At 48.5% G+C, this 18,662-nt stretch overlaps 1 long non-coding RNA gene across 1 annotated transcript; it reads right to left on the bottom strand.

Annotated features, from left to right (window-relative positions):
• Positions 1 to 8,492: 8,492 nt before the first annotated feature.
• Positions 8,493 to 10,590, bottom strand: LOC134471843 (uncharacterized). The gene is made up of 2 exons (XR_010041557.1): positions 9,864 to 10,590; positions 8,493 to 8,944 (listed from the first exon to the last, which is right to left on the bottom strand). It is a non-coding gene; the product is annotated as an uncharacterized LOC134471843 (long non-coding RNA).
• Between the last annotated feature and the right edge of the window lie 8,072 nt (positions 10,591 to 18,662).

Raw genomic sequence — 18,662 nt, 5'->3', positions numbered from 1 at the left:
CATGCTGGGGCAGTGGGAGGTCGCTGGAGCCTCTGCAGACAGGTAGTGCTGTCCGTGGCTGCAGCTGCTGCTTGCTTAGTGCAGCCAAGAGGCTCCTGCTGGTGTGCTTCCACTGGAACTGCCTGCAGCCCTCACAGCTTCACCAGGCTAGAAGCTCCTGTGCTAGGGCCCCCTGGGGTGACTACGGATACAGATAATGCATCAGACATCTCAAAAAGCCAGAAAAGAAGCCAAGTGTGGTGTTGCACACCTATAATCCCTGCACTCTGGAAGCTGAAGCAGGAGGATTACTGCAAAATAGAGGCCAGCCTGTTTTACACAGAGTGTGCAAGGCCAGCCTGCACTGTATAGCGAGAGATTCTATCTCCAATAAACACCCAGAAAAGCGAAGATGAATGTTTGAGGAAATAGACAGGCTTCCCCTGACTTGAACCTTACACGTTTACACTTGACTCAAAATATCACATGGTGCTCAGTTAGTATATGAAAATTTGTATTGTCATGGGTCAGTGAAAACAAATTTAATTGGTTTAAGAGATTGCACACACCAGTTATGCAGAAGTCTGGGAGAAGCATGTGAAAGAGAGGTAGGCGCCCAGCCTAGGAACCATGAGTGACCACCAGAAGGTAGAAACTGCTTGGCCACAGGAAGACAGGACCGTGCCCTCCTCCTCCTCACCCGTCTGGTCTCTAGGGCAGTGACTAGCAGCTGGGAGACACTGACTTCTTTATGGTGGTGGCCATCATGTGGACATTAGGCCTGCTGAATAGAGCAGGGGTAGGGAGGGAAGGACGGAAGGACAGGCAGTACCCAGGAAGAGGAGGTCATGGCATAGCAGTGAGAGAGACCCGCTGGGAAAGGCTACATCTCACAGGCCTTGTGTGTTCTTGGAAGCTGAACTCAGAGTGGAGCAGTCGATCCATGGCACTGGTGTGTTTGGGTGTGGATGTGGAGACCACAGGCAGGCTGTGGCTGAGCCTAGAATGCTGCATAGATCTGCATAGGACTCTCCTCACCCAGCAAGAGCCCTCAGGGCACCAGGAATGTGAGACTGGCAGAGAGGCCTGGCCCTGGGCTCTAGAAGCCAGAGGACCCAACAAGAAAGTGTGTGGGGTGCCTGAGAAGGTGGAGACATGTGACACACGGAGAGAAGAAGGGGACAGGGTCAGGGTACCAAATGCATCTTAGCTTGTGGAGCCTGAGAATGTGGTTCTGTCCAGAAGCATCTGAGCATTGCCATCCTCTGTAGATCAATCTCAAAAAGGACCTATGTGATCCCCCAGAACCTCTGTGTCAGAGACCATAGGCAATGCCTCTTAGAAAACCTGTGGCCAAAGGAGTCACCTTCCAATGCATTCTGCAGCTCCAGCCCCATGTCTGCCTCAACCCCTACTTCTGTCCCACTCAATAGAACCCCCATTTCTAACCATAAATGTGGCCCTGTCATAAGCAAAGCACAGCTATAAATCTTTTAGGCTTCAGCCTATAAATCTTTTAGGCTTCAGAAAGCATCCCACCCAGGAGCACAGAGGTGCAGGAGGGAACCAAGGGCTTCGAGGAGAGGGTAGAGAGGCCAGGGCCAATCGTATCCTTCTGGTTACATCTGGGGAGTTCCAGACACATGTAAAACCAAGACACACTGGACAACAGCACGAGGAGAGTGGTAAATAGAACTAAAGGGTCCTAGGCCCCTTCCCTCAGAAAGTGGTAACAAGGAGTTTGTGCTAAACTGTAGTAAGGATATTATAACTATAACTGCAGGAAGGGTATTGTAATTTCTATGGTAACCACTAAAAGTCTTGTAATCCACAAATGAGCCCCCAAACTCAAGTTCAAAAAATGGAGCAAAAACATATTTTAAAAAGCAGTGTTGATTTATTTTATCCTGGGCCCAGCGACACAGTGCAGTTGGAGATTGCAAAAGTTGTGTGTTGCTCCCCCATACTCCCAGCCTTTATGTACATATCACAGTTTACAAAGTAGAGGGTTATGGGCGTGGATCAGGAAATCTGCTAATGAGGAAGATCTTTGTTTTCTTTAGCAGAGGATAGAGTAATCTTGTAGTAATTAACAATTCTTTGTCAACTTGTTTTAACACCACTTCTGTTATTTGTAGAAGGGCAACAATGGTTAACATATCAATTAGGCTAGGTTCCCAGGGATTCACAAATTTTTACAAAGGAGAGCATTGATTAACATATCAATTAGGTTACGGGGGGGGAGGGGGAACCGCATACAGTATGGCCACATTACAGGTATTTTGGTATAATACAAATATAATGAAGCTCTTTTTGCTAGTGTACAACAAAAAGAACAGTAAAACACTACAACTAACAAACCAAGAGGAGAGAAGGATAATTTAAAAAAAAAAGATTAACCGAAAAAGAGCCACAAAAAAAGAAAGAGAAGAATACGGATCAGGGATCAATTAGGAAAAACTAGTGTAATGGTAATATTGAACCCAAATACATGAGTTATCTCACTAAATGTAAATTCATAATCTAAGTAAAAGACAAAGATTGTAATGCAAAAGAACTCCTTAAACATGATGCTCCTTAAACATGAAGAAAAGTGGAAAGTGGGGAAGATGTACCATGGACTAAACAAAGGATACATCTATGGCTACACAGCGCCACACACTCCAAGACAAAACACTCCTAGGTATAAAAAAGGACATTCCTAATGACGTGCCTCCCTGCCTGATGGCAAATAACAAGTTTACCACATCATTAGCAACACCACAACATGGAAAGAGCCCAACCAATGAAGAGGTTGTCACACCTCTGTCTGACAAGTGATTCCCAGAACCAGAACATAGATGGAATTCCTACAGGGAAATAAGAGGAAAGAAGACAGTATAATTTATTTAAATGGATACTTCACTAAAAAGAATATTTAAATAATCAATAGACCTATAACAAGGTGTTCAAATTGATTAGTTATGGAAGAAACTTCAAATGAAACCACACTGGGATATGGGTACGCACCCAGAATTATGCCTAAATTTAACTACCAACTGTATGTTAGTCAGCTTCCTGTCATTGTAACATAATATATGACATACAAAGCTTGGAAGGAGGAGGACGTATTTCGGCTCACAGGCTTTGAGACCTCAGTCTATGATTGGCTCACCCCACATTGCACTGGGACTCGTTGATGCCTATAAAGGGAGGTACAAGAGGGTTCCAAATGCAGAGAGATGAAGGAAACATCAGGCCCCCACTTCACCTTCAGAGTCCCCACCTCAGTGAGCAACCTTCCACCCATGAGGCCAGAGTTGCCTTAAAGTTCTCACTATCTCCCAATGAGAAGAGAACCAAACCTTCAGCACACAGCCCTTGCTTGGGGACACTCCTGATGCAGATGATCACAAATACTAAGTGTCAGCAGGGACACAGTTCTCACGGAACTCCACACTTGCTGAGAGAGTGAGGTGCTCTTGGGTACCAGCCCCCAATAGCAGGTGGATAATGGCACACTGACACTCTGGCCAAGCCCCTGCCTGCCTAGGTGGACTTGTGCTGGGAGCTCGCACCAGGTGTGCCTCAGTACAGCAGTGACACTCCAGAGGAGAGGGCAGCCCACAGCCCCATGACTATGGGAGGATCAAGAACAGGACTCCTAGCACCTTATGTGGAGCTGGGTTCGTGAAGGAAATGAATAGATAATGAATGAGCTGCTGCTATAGGCAAGACTCTGCTGAGCCTCAACCTGTGTCCCCCCATAGGAACCCATAGCCATGACGCTGGCAATGGCGCAGACACTGAAGTGCATCTGCTGTAGGGTTCCTGTTGCATAAGGTCTCGAAACAGACCGAACTTACCTGTGCTAGTAGAAAAGAGGTCACAATAATGGTGATCTTGGGGGCTAAAAGGGGACTCCATTTGATTCTGGAATATTCTGTCTCTTCCTCTGGGAGCCAGTTACATGGAGTCTCAAAAAACCACTGGATGGACTCGTATCATCCTGCACTTTTCTGGATGGACATTTGTATTGGTTAGCTTTCCCATCACAGGGACACAATCAATACCCAATGCCCACCACTGCAAGGAGGAGAGGTTTGACCTGGCTCACAATTTCACGGGATTCAGGCCATGGTCAGCTGACTCCAAGACAGAAACATCATGGCAGAAGGGTTTGGTGGAGCAAAGGTGCTTAGTTCATGGCTACCAGGAAGCAGAGCAAGGGAAAAACACCAGAGAGGAAAGGATGAGGGACCAGATATAGAGCCCAAGGTCACTTCCATGATCCACCCACCCCCAAAAACGTTCAATTCCCAGCCAGATCCCAAAGCCAATCGAGTTGACCATTGCCCTAACCACCACTAAGTAATTGCAAAAGGCAGAATCCCTGGAAGTCTGAGTCTTGCTTATAATCCACGTGGCCAACAGCATGGCTAGGATTAAAATTTCTCCCCAGAGCAACAGACATCAGAAACTCCACGCTGCCAGGGCTTTGCACACGGTGCCCTCTTTGCAGTTTGTGTTGCTGACACCAAGCTAAGGCAGGGTCCTGGGGCTGCTGAGGAGGAGCTGTGGGCTGCAGCAAAACCCCAGGGCGTTTCTGGGCAGCCCTGCCCTGCTAATGCTGCAACGAGCATGGATTAGAAAGTAAGAACGGCTGGATCTGCTGGCACAGCAAACAAGACACTGTTCCTCTATTTCTGGCCTCATTCCCTATGTGAACAACAAGGGAATGACCTCAGTCACTGTGGCGGGCCTTCCTCGTCCCCTGGCCAGCCCTGCCCCCCTCCTCAGCTGTCCAGATGCCACCCTGAGACTCAATCTCTACATGTGCAGAAGGGTGTGGCCCCAGGAACCTCTGATAGGGACAGAGGAGATGTGGGCCTTATGTGGACCCTGGTGGGGGCTGCTTGCCAGGTGCTGCTCCATCATCCTAGCCAGGGGGGAAGAGTGTCTGCAGGAGCAGTGAGCCCATCAAGGAGGCAGCCAAAGGCAGAGTGAAGGCAGCAGAGGCCTGCAATGGGAGCCAGGCCTGGGGGCAAGAGCAGCAGGGGATGTCAGGAAAGCTGATGGCTGGGGGCGTGGGGGTGCACATCTGTAACCCCAGCACTCAGGAGACTTCACTGGAGGATGGAAGGGGTGAACCCAGCTTTAGCAGTTTAGAGACGCTCTCAAAACAGAAACTAGAACAAGAGCCAGTGCTGTGGCTCAGTGCGAAGGCTCTAGGTTCAACCCCCAACTGCAAAAAATAAAATAAAATTAAAAATTAAAAGTTAAAAAATCCAAGCATTGTCCGGGAAAACTAAGCTCTCCCAGCCAGGTTAATGTGGTTTTATACTTTTCAGGAATGTGGCTGGAAATAAGTTGTGTTCCCTAAATCAATGCTTTATTAGATTGAAGCCTTCAGATGAAAGAGGGGCCAGAGCATGTTGAGCCCTGCCAGGAAATCTGGGGAAACTATTTTCATTTCAGCTTGGAGGTGAAATATTTATGTCTTTAATAAGCATGGTGCCTGAGACCTAGGTCTTATGAATAGCTTCACCAGAAGTGTGTGCACACACAGCTCAGAGAGAAGGGACCTGAGGTCCCACGCAGCCACCACAGATCCCTCCCGTCCCGAGCCTGTGGGAGACAGATGGCTGCAGCCCTGACCTCCAAACAGTTCCCCTTCTCACTGGAGTTTGGCTTCTCGCCCTCAGCGCAGATCCTGTCTGCCTGTGCCCTGTGCCTGAGACGGCAGTGAATGACTCTGACAAGCAGGGCAGCACCTGAGCTGGGGCTGGCCATCCTCTCCTGGGGTTAGGGGACCCTCAGCCCAAAGGGCATGCAGGAAGCTGGCTTTGTGCCAGAGACACCCTAGCTGCAGCACTGACCCCATATTACAGACCCTACGGGGCCTTTCTGAGCCCCACACCATGGGGAGCACTACACAAACACACGGCCTGGCCCGCAGCTGTCCTCTGGTCATGGGTGGGTCCACCCAGCCTGCCTTCATTGCAGCACAGCTAACAGCAAATGGGTATTGGTGGAGGCCAGGGTGACAGGAAAAGCTTGGGGACAAACAGGCTGAGGTCACCAAAAGACTGAGAGAGAGAGACCATCCTGTTTCAGCTTGCCAAAGAGTGTAGGGATGGCTGCAGTCCTCTGGGGGGCGGCAGGGCTGCCAGCACTTTCACAGGTGTCTTTGGCCCTTAGCATCTGCACCACGTGTCTGGGCATGTGGTAACCTCCTCAAGGTTGGGACCGATCTAGTAAAGACCAGTGCTTTGATCCACAGTACAGCAGCCTTCGAGCTGCCCATCAGCCACAGCCAGAAATTACCCCTAGGCCCTCTCAGTGGGCACAGCGAGGCTCCAGTAGGGAACGAGCCCAAGCCAGCACACGGAAAGCACATTCACAGGACACTTCTGCAAGGGGACCTCTGTTGACAGTCATTAGCATCAAATGCGCTCACAGATGGCCCTGGCAAACTCTGCGTGTCAGCTTCCCTTGAAAATGCTTAGTGAAAATTTCCATCCTAGAAAATACTCCTAAAGCACCCTCCTGCGTCACATACGTCCTGAATCGAATGTTTTACTGTCTTTGCTCTTTGTTCCTTCTGCTTTTAACCTTCTCTTGTTTTTAATTGACATAATAACCATGTGTATGGACAGGGTACAACATGCTGTCGGGATGGGTGTCTACTCTGGGGAAGGACTGAGGGAGGATAATTAGCAGAGCCGTCAGCTCACATACTAATTATGTATTTGCAGTCACAATTTAAGTTTTCTTTCAGCGATGTCAAAATTCACAATATACCATGATTAACTACAGTATCACTGCTGCGCAGAGGACCACTAACCCTTCCTCCGGAAACCTTGTGCCTGCCTGTCCCCGCCCCCAGCTGCCTCTACCTCACTTACAGCAGTTTAACCTGCCCGGACCCGAGTTAAAGTGGCCTTGCCTTTCTGTGCCTGCTGATGTCACTCAGCATGATGTCTCCCAGGCCCCGAATGAAAGCAGCCTCTCTCTACAGGCTGCACAGCACTCCGTGGTGTGGCTCTACCACGTTTTTAATGGTTCCTCCACTGGCAGGGGCTCAGGTTGCTGCCACATCTGGGCTGCTGTGAGCAGAGCCACCACCAGCAAGCCAGGGCAGGTGTCTCTTCCACGGCGATTTGGTTCCTCAGTGGTGGCCAGCTGGGTCACTCCCGGGTGTTGTAGGAAACGCCCCGCTGTGTTTGGTAAGGGCCGCCTAGTGGGCCAGGGACTTGTTCCCACCCTCAGTGGCGCGAGGCATTTTCCTGCCATTCCATTCGTGGTGCTGAGCACTTTGCCCACGCCTCTGTGAACCACTTTTACATCTTTTTTGAGAAATGTCTATTTGGGCTCTTTGTCTTTTTTGTTTTTTTTCACAGCACTAAGATTAGACCCAGGTTGTTTGCACTGTTTTAACATTTCTTTTCGAAGCTTCTTATTTTGTGTTAGAGTCTCCTAAGTCTCCCAGGCTGGCTCAGACCTGTGACCCTGGGTGCCCAGCCTGGTCCCACAGTGCTAGAATTTCAGGTGTGCTCCACTGTGCCTGCACTGCCCATTTGTAACGAGGTTTCTTGGTGTCATACCATAAATTTGTTCACACTTTTTATATATTTTGAGTATTAGCCACTTATCTGCAAATATTTTCTCCCAATCTGTTGTCTCTTCATCCTGATGTTTCCACTGCTGTACAAACTTTTCTGATGTGAGGTGGTCCCATTTGTCTAGTTTTTCCTTTGTTGTCTGTGCTTTTCAAACCTAAGAAAGTGTGTGCACACCAAGGTCTTGGCAGTTTTCCTGCAATCATCTGCCAGAGTCAGGTTTTGTATTTAAATCTTTCACCCATTTTGGGTTTATTTTTGTATGGTGTAATAAAAGGTATAATTTCACTTTCCTGCAGTTTATGGGCAGCTGAGAGTATCCAATTTTCCCAAACCATCTATTGGAGCTTCTATCCTTCCTTTATTATGTGTCCTTGACATCTGTATTGAAAGCACTGAACTGTAAATGTGTGGGTTTATTTCTGGGTTCTCTACCCAAATTCTTTTGTCTTTTTGCTTTTATGCCAGTACAATGCAGTTTTGGTGACCATAACTTTGTAATATATTTGAAATCATGTAGTGAGATAGCCCTATCCTTTTTTTTTCAAGATTGCTTTGGCTTTTCAAAGTGTTTTGCTCTGGCTTTTCAAGTCACATAGTTCATATGACTTTTAGAGCTTTTTTTTTTTGCAGTGAAGAATAGCATTGGAATTTTGATGGGGATTGTATTAAGTCTGTAGATCACTTTGAGTAACGTGAACATTTTAACAACATTAGTTATTTGAAACTATGAGTACAAGGTATTTTTTTTCTTTTTCAAGTTTTTCATCAACATTTTATAGTCTTCAATGTAATGATCTACCTCCTTGATTAAATTTACTCCTATTTTATTTTTGGGTGCTATTGTAAATGAGATTTTTTAAATTTTCTTTTTCAGATAGTTTGTTGCTAGTATATAGGAAACAACCAATGTGTGTGTGTTCATTTTTATTCTGCAATTTCACCAAATTTGTGGATTAGTGCTCACTTTGTTTTAGGAGTGTCTTGAGGCTTTCCTTGATGGAAGGCTAGGCCATTAGCAAAGACAGTTTAGTTCTTCCTTTGCCGTCAAGACTCTTCCATTCCTTACTCTTTCTGATCATCGTGGCAAGGATTTCCAGAACCAGATTGAACAGAAGCAACAGTGGCCACCCTCCTCCCATGCTGACACTGAGGAAAAGTTCGCAGCTTTTTACTATTGTGAAGTTTGTTTCTTCAGCAGCCACTGAAAAGACAGCAGAATGCAGCAGCACCACTGCTGCTAGAGAAGCCGGGAGCCAGGGAGCCCGCCGTGGGCACCGTCTGCAGTGCTGTGGAGAGGGCGGCAGAAGAGGTGCAGCTTGGAAGCACAGACCAAGACTGGACCCGGAAGCCACCTAAGCAGACTGATAAAGAGCAACAAGATTGGATTAGTAATAAAAAGTATACCAGCAGAGGAAAGCCCAACCCTCACAGGCTCACTGCTGACTCTACCAAGAGTTTAAAGAAGAACTAGTACTGATCCTGCTCAATTAAAAATAAAACAAAAAAGGAAAAGGATGGAACACTTCAAAACTCATTTTATGAGACCAACATTATCCTCATAGAAAAGCCAGGCAAGGACAGTGCAAGAAAAAAATCATAGGCCAACATTCTTGATATGCATAAATATAAAAATCAGCAACAAAATACTGGCAAACCCAGCTCCATGGCACACAAAAAGGATCATTCACCCTGTTGTGGGAGGGGTGTCCCAGGTGTCCCAGGGTGCCTCAACATGGGAAAGTCAATAGACACGATTCACCCTGTGACAGGATGAAGGTCAAATGTATATGATAATCTCATAGATAAAGAAAAGGCATTTAACAAGATTCAACACCCTTTCTTCAAAACTCAACCAACCCAAGCTAGAACAAATGTTCCCCATTGTGCGTCTTAAACCCTGTAAGAGATAATTTTGTAGATTCTAAGGTATTTTTAGGACCCTCTTGATGCGCCCCTGAATCTACCAGGAGAGGGAGCCTGGCGCTGCCTCTGTACAAAGTGACACCGGCCCTAGACCTAGTGACTGGGAGGCCCCAGGGAGCAGGGATCCCTTTCCTCTGACTCAAAAGACCGGGAGAAAACACACACGACTGTGAACAACAGGGAAACCTTTCAAGGTCACGGAACATCGCTGCAAAGGTCCCAAAGGGCCATTCTCAACCCTATTGTTCTACAACAGTGCAAAGCCCGTTCTTCCACCAATCTGAGTGCTTTGGCACTCATCCTGACCCCGACCTGGGGTCCCCAGCACCCACAGAGCGCACATCGTGCTTCATGTACCTGTATGGCTTCATGTCACTCAACAGACAAGCATTTTCCTCCTCTTCCCAGTGTGCTGCTTCTGCCATGGACGCATCTCCTGCGTTCATTTTGTAACTGCGGAGAAACTTTGGAAACGTAGCCATTCCGGTAGCCTCCTCCTGAGGTATGATGGGGGCTGCCAGCAGGTGAGGGAAGGGAAACAGGAAAGCCAGGCTGCACCCAGCTTCTGGAAACAGCCGAGGTGTTGGAGTTATCTGCTCTCTGAAGAGTTCCCTCCCGCGCCTAGCACAGCACAGAACTGGATGCATGGGTAGGGACACAGCACAGGTCCATCCCAGTGCTGGAGAACTGTGCCTGGAGGCAGACACTCCTTGCGTCAAAAGTGCAATGTGAGCCTTTCTTCTTTGGGAGCAACCTGCCTCCTTCTTCACAGAGGCGAGAAAGCCAATGTCTCCCACTTGCTGCCTTCCCCAGAGGAAACGTGCCAGCCCTCCTCCTTCGGATGACTTGGGACCTTGCCAGGCTCTTAGTCCTTGGGGCTGGCAGTGTCTCTCAGAAAAGGAAGAACCTAGTACAGAACACAGCTGACCCAGACCAAACACCTCTCCCCTGAGCTGGCCCTGGAAACCGGCCCTGGAAACCATGGGACGTTCAGAAGCTCAGGCTGCACTCAGGGCTCATCTGCCTTTTGCTTAAATCTCTTTGAGCGAGCAAAGCTGGCACTGATTCTCCTTTTCCTGTGAACTGTGTGGAATTCTTTTTAATGTACATAAACTGTGCATTCTTTTGAAACATGTACGCCTACATTTCCAGTTGGATTCATTAAAATCTTTATTTCTAATGCAATCAGTAATCCCTTTCATTTAATCTTTATTGAAAAACTCCTGCTGTTTTCTGTTGCTATTAATAATTAGACTCATTTGAACTAAGTGGCTCTCATGATTAAAAGCTTGTTGAACTGCCTGAGTGATTTGCTGTACCATGGTCCTGTGATTCAAGCACATGACAGAGAGTTCACCGTGACGCAGACAGCTGACCATGGATGGGCATCTAAGACTGCTCTGGACCCACGTGCAGGAGTTGGGCCGGAGGCTCCCCTGTGGGTGGCCACAACCCTCTGGCTGGGAGTGAGAGGGGTTGGGATCCCGTAAGATGTCAAGATCCCAGTTTCCCAAGCTTCTGGCAAAGCTGCAGAAGATTAACCCAAGGAAATGAACATGGCCTATAATTAAAGCAGTCGTAGCCTGGCACTCCTAGCTCCCACCCAAGCCATGGAGGAGGCTGCAAGCCAGCCTGCAGTCAGGCTGCAGCAGGTCTGAGGGAAGGAAGCACAGAGGCGACAGAAGTCCTGAGCGCTGCTTGGAAGACGCAGCTCATGCTTTGCTGCTGTGCGGGAGCTCAGCCCACCCATGGGCGAGGCTCGGGGTTACCTTCCTCTTCAAATTGCTTGTGCACCTGGAAACCGTGGGACTGCCAGGTATCAACAGAGCCCTTGGGAGAAAAGACAAATCCATGGATCTCTATGATCTGCAAACGCTGACCGCCTTTGATCTTTGATCTTTGCAGTGCTTGGGATGGAACCTAGGGCCTTGTGTCAGCCAAGCAAGTGCCCACCACTCAGCGACATCCCCAGTTCCCAAATGCCAATTTTTGCAGCACTGTTGATTAAAATAAAGACACTTTGGCTTCCTGCAGAGTCAAAATTCACAGGGCTCCTCAGGATAAATGCATTGCTTGTGGCAGGAGTTCCTCGCAGCTTGGAAAAGCCCCTTTGATATTGTAGAACCATCCTAATCATGGGAAACAGACACTGAAAAGCCAGGCAGGGACCAAAGGTCGCCAGCGAGGTCAAGGATGAAATCAAATGGGAGCATGGACATTTCAGCATCATTAATCATTGTTCCCCGGGAGGCTCTGCTTGTCCTGCAACATCTTGTTTCATCTACTCCAGAAGTGAACTTCTCTCATTAGCAAATAGGGAATCAGCTAAGCAGCATCCAGCATCGGGGACTAAACCATCCAGGGAGACATTAGAGCACAGGGTTGCATCCTCTCTCCCCAGTGAGGTCAGGTGATGTCCTTCCCCCCAGGATGAGCACCCAGGGAAGCCCTGATCCTGTAGTCTAAGGTGAGGCTGAGGCAGGAACCTGACAGCCAGTCACTATGGTCACTATGGGCTCTGCACATTCACCAGTGGCCTTTTACTCAACCCCCTTCAGTGAGGTCCTAAAACACCCTCTACACACACAGGATCCATGGCAGGCAAGAAGGGCATCATAGGGGCAAGGCTTTGTGGGCACCACTTTGAGCAAAGATTCAGTATAGCAGTTAAAGCAATCTTTGGCTGTTCCAAAGCTCCAAACACGTTGTCTGGTTTCCATGGAGGAGATAAAGCCACAGCCACGCACAGCCAGAAGACACACCAGGACTTCTTGGGGACAAAGCTGTCTTCTGAACAGACTGGGTCTGGAGCTACAGAAGCCCAAGCCCAGGCTGTCCAACATGACACCCGGACCCCAGGACAACCAACCCCTGTGTCTCCCAGACACCATGAAATGTCCATGGCAGAGGTCTGATATTCAAGCCTGGAAGATCAAAGATCGGGCAAGGGAAATTCTGGATTGGACCCGACTTTCCTGGACACGGCGTAAACAGGAATAAAGCATCAGGCTGAGAGCATCTAGCTCAACTGTGTATAACTCAAGGTCGCAGCCTGCTGCGAGGTGCAGATGCCTAGGGCCCTGGGTTGAGCCCACCTGAAGAATGTCCAGCACTCAGCCTGGTAATGCAGTTTGTATCAAGAGTTAGAAAAGCAGAGAGCGGGAGATGGCAGCCAAGTTAAAATTAGCAGATGAACTTAACGTGTACCTTAGGCGTCTGACACTTTGATAAGAAGAATCTGCCTCAGTGCTTAAAAGTGCCAAGCCTCAACCCCCAGGGTATGGGCAAGGAACAGAGAGTTCAAAGTGAATAATTACCTGTTATTGATGTATTATATTTTAAAACCCTGGCTGAGGATTAAAGGCCCTCTCAAGGCTGTTAAAAGCCCACAATAAACAAGTCATGTATCACAGAGGAGGGAGAGGAAGGAATTTCAGGGTTTCCTCCATCACTCCGAATCCTGCACAGGTACCGCAGGGCACATATGCTGTCACACGGAGGGGCAGGCAGACAGATGCTGGGAAAAAACCATTTAACACCTAGCAGTTTTGTCAGTCCTGGGGTCTTCTGCACTGAGTTTTGCCGTCTTTCAAAGGCTCTCTTTAATCACTGTATTCCCAGCAGCCCAGAGGGGCATGGCCAGCTGGTGGGTTCCATGTGCCCAATTTCTTTCTTTTTTGCTGTTCAATTAAAGCATAAGAGGGTTTCCAAGTGAGGTCACTGATGGCCCAGGAGATCTAGTGCCTCTTCCCTGGGGACAAGCCCAGAGAGGGGACACTTTCTGTCCAAAGTCTCCAAAGCCGTCACTGTCCCCTCTCTGGGGGACAAGCCTGCTGATCGTCTGTTTCCCCTCCCGCGGTATCTGTTTCTGTGATCTCTCATCTGAGGGCTATTATTCTAATGAAAAACACTGACAGGAAATCAGTCCAAGACAGACTTAATTTGATGTGGAAAAGAATTTCAAGCACACGCGATGTCCATCGGAAATTATGATCAGCTTTAGCTTTCAAAGATCTGAAGATGCTACAGTGCTTTGAAGGAAATGGGGAGGAGTGTTTTCTTGTCTTTGTTTTTTATGTCTTTTAAGGAAAATAAAGAAGGAGGAGAGGTGGAGGAGGAGGAACAAGAGGAAGACGCAAGTCTTCCCGTGGAAGGAGGGTTCTCATTCATGTCACCACATCTGCAGACAGCAAGTGCGCAGGGACCTAGCCTGACTGGAGCCCACTTTTCCCAACCCAGTTCCTGCCCCTGCCCCCAATAATTGCACACAGCCTGCTCCAGAAAGCCACCCCCTTTTAGCCCCCTCCAGCCCAAGTGACAGACCCCCAGACTTCTACAGCACTGAGACCTAATTGATGCTGCCCCGGCGCCTGAATTACTGAATTAAATGTTCTTTCTGGTTCTGCATTGCCAGGCCTCTCTCAGTGGCACCCCAAGACCCAGCCCTGGCCTCCCTCAGCTGTCCTTCAGAGCTGGACCCCAGGGTCACAGGGCTGCAAGCGCATCACGGACAGTCACAGCAAGTGATTCTTCTGCACTTACATTTTCTGCTGTGCTGAAATACATACAGCCTCCAGCGTGCCATTGTAAATGTTTCACGTGTGCAGTTCAGGGGCGTTCACAAACTCCAGGGCTGGGTAGCCATCACTGCTGTCTCTAAACTCCTCACCCCTCCTCAAATACATTGCTGTGTAGCCACGAAGCAGTGCCTGCCACTGCCACCTCCTCCAGCCCCCTGAAGTCTCTGGTCTATTCTCTCCAGCCCTGTGGGTTGCCCTCTTTGAGCGTCACATGAAGGCTCACACAGCCCTGGTCCTTTCTCTTGGCAAGCTCCTCCAGGGTCCACCCTTGCTGTGGCATGCGCTGGATTTCTGTTTCTACTGACCGTCAAGTAAAGTCCTGTGCTGGGTGCCTGCCATAGGGGGGCCTGGGGCTGCTCCTGGCGTTAGCTGTTGTATATGATGCTGGAGGAATGTGGGTGTACACGCAGCTATTTCAGTTCCTGACCCAGATCACTTGGGGAGTGGGGTCACTGCATCTTCCCTCTGTATTTCATGGATGAATGAGTGAAGGAGTACTTCCAGTGACACCACAGGTCTACAAAGACACCAAGGAACAGAGTGGGTGGCATATCTCTTTAGGAGCCACCTAAAGCCATTTGGAGTGGTGGTACCATGTGACCCAGAGACCAGACTGGGGACTGGAACATAAGCCGCACACATGACCCAATCTCTGCCTCCTCCCAATACACCCCTGCCCTGGAGATGAGGAGTCACACCCCTGCTATGTCAAACATTTGGGGACATTTGGAAAGCATCGATGAATTCGAGCAAATCCTCCATTCATAAGAGTCAAGAAAGAGGAGAGTGCAGAGCAACCCAAAGAATTCCTCCCACATAGGAAATCTGCCAAGTGGAGTGGGCACAGAGGCCCGGGTCAGGGAAGAATGGCCAGCAGCACCCTACAGGAAGTTCCCTGCAAGGAAGAGCCAGGGTTGAGGCAGGGCCTCTCTGCTGACCCATCGTGCTTGTGCAAGCAGAGGCTGTTGTCATGGCAGGTGCCAGCATTTAAAATGCACAGCCCGGAGGTCACCTGCTGGCCAGCAGCCTCATCAGGGACCTCTGGGCCCGTCTTCTCACATCCTCTAAGTGGCAGGGCTGCCTTCTCTGGCCCAGTATCACCCATGAATGCTGATCTGCCCTGCTAAGGCTCATCCTGCCTTCGACAAGCACCTGGCAAACCTAGGGAACCGGGCTCTGTCCCAGAACAACACGTTTCCAACCCGAGCCAGGGAGGTGGCACATGGGTGGCTGACTCTGAGCAGTTCCCCCAACCCCTGCCTGTTTTCTGGACAAGCTTGGGTTTGGCCTTAGTCAATACCCTTTGGTGTCCTTGAGGAGGGGACAAGCATTTTTCCTGCATGAAAAGCAGGCTTCGCTTTGTATTCTGAAGGTGTCTCTACCCTGGATGCTATGTGGTCTCTGATCCTGGTCCTTTGGTTTCAGAAGATGCACTCACAGCTGTAAGAAATCTCAACCCTGGAGCATCTTGCTGCTTGTGGCATTTTCCACTGACATCTGCCATAAAATTCAAATCCAAATCTCAGTTTCCACCTTTGGGACCATCATGCATTTTCATCAGTCTTTTTGTTTGGTTTCTTACTCAGTGCTTTGTTTAAACAACAAATCTTTTTAACGTGCACTGAATGCGAGGGTGAGGGATTGGAATGAGGCTTCCTGGGTTTAGCCTCTTTCATCAACAACATCAAATGTCACCCCAGAGCTTCTTAGGCATTGCTGAACCATGTGTTTGCAATCGCAGTTGCTCTCTGAGCCTAGCCAGCATATGCTTTTGGCTTTGGAATTCAATTTCAGCAAGCTCAAAGAGGCACAGCATAGGCTGGGAAGGAATTTGAATGGGATTAGCTAATTTGGGGTCTGTAGGAGCCAGATCATCGGCCATCCTTCTGTCTGCTCCAGAATGTCCATCTGCATATGCATACAATCGCTTGCTCTGTTTTGGGCCTCTGAGGAAAGTGTGTGAACTGGGAGGGGCCAAGCCTACTGTCCACGTAATCAGAGGGTGTTGTACAGGATGTGTTCCCATGATGAGACCTGGGCATGTCTGTGTTGAATGGGATGGGTCTGGTGGAGGTCTGCTGAGTCTGCTTTTCTCAAGAAGCTTGATAAATCACTCCCTGCTTGTGCTATATCTTCTCATCCTCCAACATCTGGGTACCACTGGAAGGACCATGTCCTGCTCATCATAGAAACAGTCAAGTGCCATCATACAGACAGAATGTCTAGAGGCTGGGTGTCTCCACTCTGTCCCTCCAAGGGAGCTTTCCTAGAGTAATTTCAAAAGTCAGACAAAGAACTCATGCGGGATTCCTAGGTGCAGTGAGAGCTTACTGCTACACCAAAGTCCATCGCAGAGCTGGAAAGCGGCAGAGAGCTCTGCCCACCCTGAATCCAGGCGGATTCTTATCCAGAAATGAGGATCTGCTATTCTTGATGCCCAGCACTTCTCCCCAAGGCCCCAGAAGATGAGACTGAATCAGGGATTCATCGCCTCCAGTCCAGCTTGAACTATTTGTCTTGTAGATGAAGAAATTTTGGCCCAAGGATATTAAATGACTCTCCTAGGAGCATGCAGGTCCAAAAGCAGATACATGGATTTTGTTATGGTTTGTGTCTGGATGTCCCCCCAACACCTCATAGGGTCATAGGGCTTTTTAAGAGGCGGTAGAATCTAGAGTGTGTGATGCTGGATTAAGGGTGTGTGCGGTTAGTAAATCAGTCCACTGATTGCTCTGGCATAGTTCTGCCTGGGGTTAGGGATGTGAGTGCTACACCTGCCCTAGGGAGGGTACCCTGCCTGAAATTTAAGGGACAGAAAGAGGCTTGTCTCTTTTGTTGGTTTTGCCACCTTGTAGGCACTATGAACTCAAATCTGTGCAGGGAGGAGAATTACAAACAGTGAGCTACATAACAGTGAGCTAAATAAACATTTCCTCCTGTAACTTTGGGCATTGGTTATTTTTTCCCCTAGCAATGAGAAAAGTAACTAAGACAATCTCTGTTCCAAAATCACAGTAGTCCATGTATAACAAATCTCTCACCAGCATTTAAACATTAAAAAGTCCCTTTACCCTGCAAAGATAGTCACATTCAATGGTGATTAATAATTTTCTAAACATTCCAAGTTTAAGAATCTCTGGAAATAAGACCTTGTAGAGGCCCATATGGTCTTGAGATTTTTTTGTTCTTCTGAATGCTGTTTTTTAGTCAAGATAAAAAATATTCTCAAATTCAACAAAGCTATCTGCTTGTACTACTGTCCTAGCATCATGAACACACAGAGGATCAAAAGTCAAAACTAGGTAACTCATGGCCTTTGGAGACACAGACAGTTCCAGTAGCCTCCCCTGGATGCTTTCTGCTAACTGTGCAGTGGTGAGGGCTGAGCTGCCTCTGCGGGTTCACATCAGGAGCTTCATGTCATCATGCCACACCCAAAAGACATTGCTCGTGTCCCAAGGTAACACCCATCCAGCTCAGACCTCCCACATTGGTCCACAGGGCTCATGATATCAGATGAGTTCATTAGGGCTAATAATTTGTCCTATGTCTAACAGAGACAACCAAATGTTCGGGCCACTGGGACTAATGCTCATGGTACCACAAGGAAGGCCCCAGTGCCTGCCTGCCAGCTAAGTGGTGAGCAAAGGTGGCCTCACTGCTGCCATGCTGCCCATAAAGTGGCTTGACTTGCAGAGCCTGCCTCAGGGGCTGGGTCATTATCTCCCACCCTGTCAGGCTCAGGGCATCGGCAATTCCCACTTGTCCTAAATCCCTGTACAATGGAGGAGGCATAGTTATAGAAGTAAAGATCCTGAAGAGGGAGCAGCAATATAGAAACTCAAATTCCTGCTCCCTGCACAGGTAACTGAGTCACAGCCAGAGCCGGGGTTGCTAGGGAAGCAGACTTCCTGCCCACCACGGCGTCTTCCCCTGGATTTGTGCAGCCCTGAGTCCCTGCAGCAGTTTGGCTCTGAAATGTCCCACAAAGGCTTGTGAGCCAAAGGCTTGCTCCCCAGGATGGTACCATTGGAGGGGTGGCACATTGGGAGGTGGGGCCTCATGGGAGGTCTGTAGGTGATTGGGTTCTTGCCCTCAAAGGATCCCAGTGCCATCTTGCTCTCTTCTGCATCCTGGCCATGGGGTAGGCAGTTTTTCTCCTGCCATGATGTGTCCCTACCAGCCCAAAGTAAAAGGACCAACTGACCATGGCCTGGGCCCTCTGAGACCATAAGCCTAAATAACCTTTCCTCTTCTAAGGTGATTAGCTCAGGTTTTTATGATGATGAAAATCAACTAACACAACCAAGATATGACCCATACTCAGAGAATCTAAGTCTACACTTATCCAGTGAGAAAATGGTGCCTAGATTCTGCCCCTCCAGCAGGAATGGGACCCTAGATGAGGACCTTTGGTGAGAAATCTATTTGAATATTAGAAAATGGCTCCATAAGTCAGGTGTTGTAAGTCACTTCTGTGTGCACTCCCCAGACATGCTGTCACAAATTCAACTGGGCGACAAGACAACATTAATTTATACTCAGAATTCTGGAAGTAACAGTTTGGAATCAAGAT

This window comes from Cavia porcellus, unplaced genomic scaffold (genome assembly GCF_034190915.1).
Source record: "Cavia porcellus strain 051 isolate PalLab524CR breed Dunkin Hartley unplaced genomic scaffold, mCavPor4.1 scaffold_20, whole genome shotgun sequence".
Taxonomy (NCBI): Eukaryota; Metazoa; Chordata; class Mammalia; order Rodentia; family Caviidae; genus Cavia; species Cavia porcellus.
The sequence above is the reverse complement of the archived record's forward strand: the minus strand, read 5'-3'. Positions and strand labels throughout refer to the sequence as shown.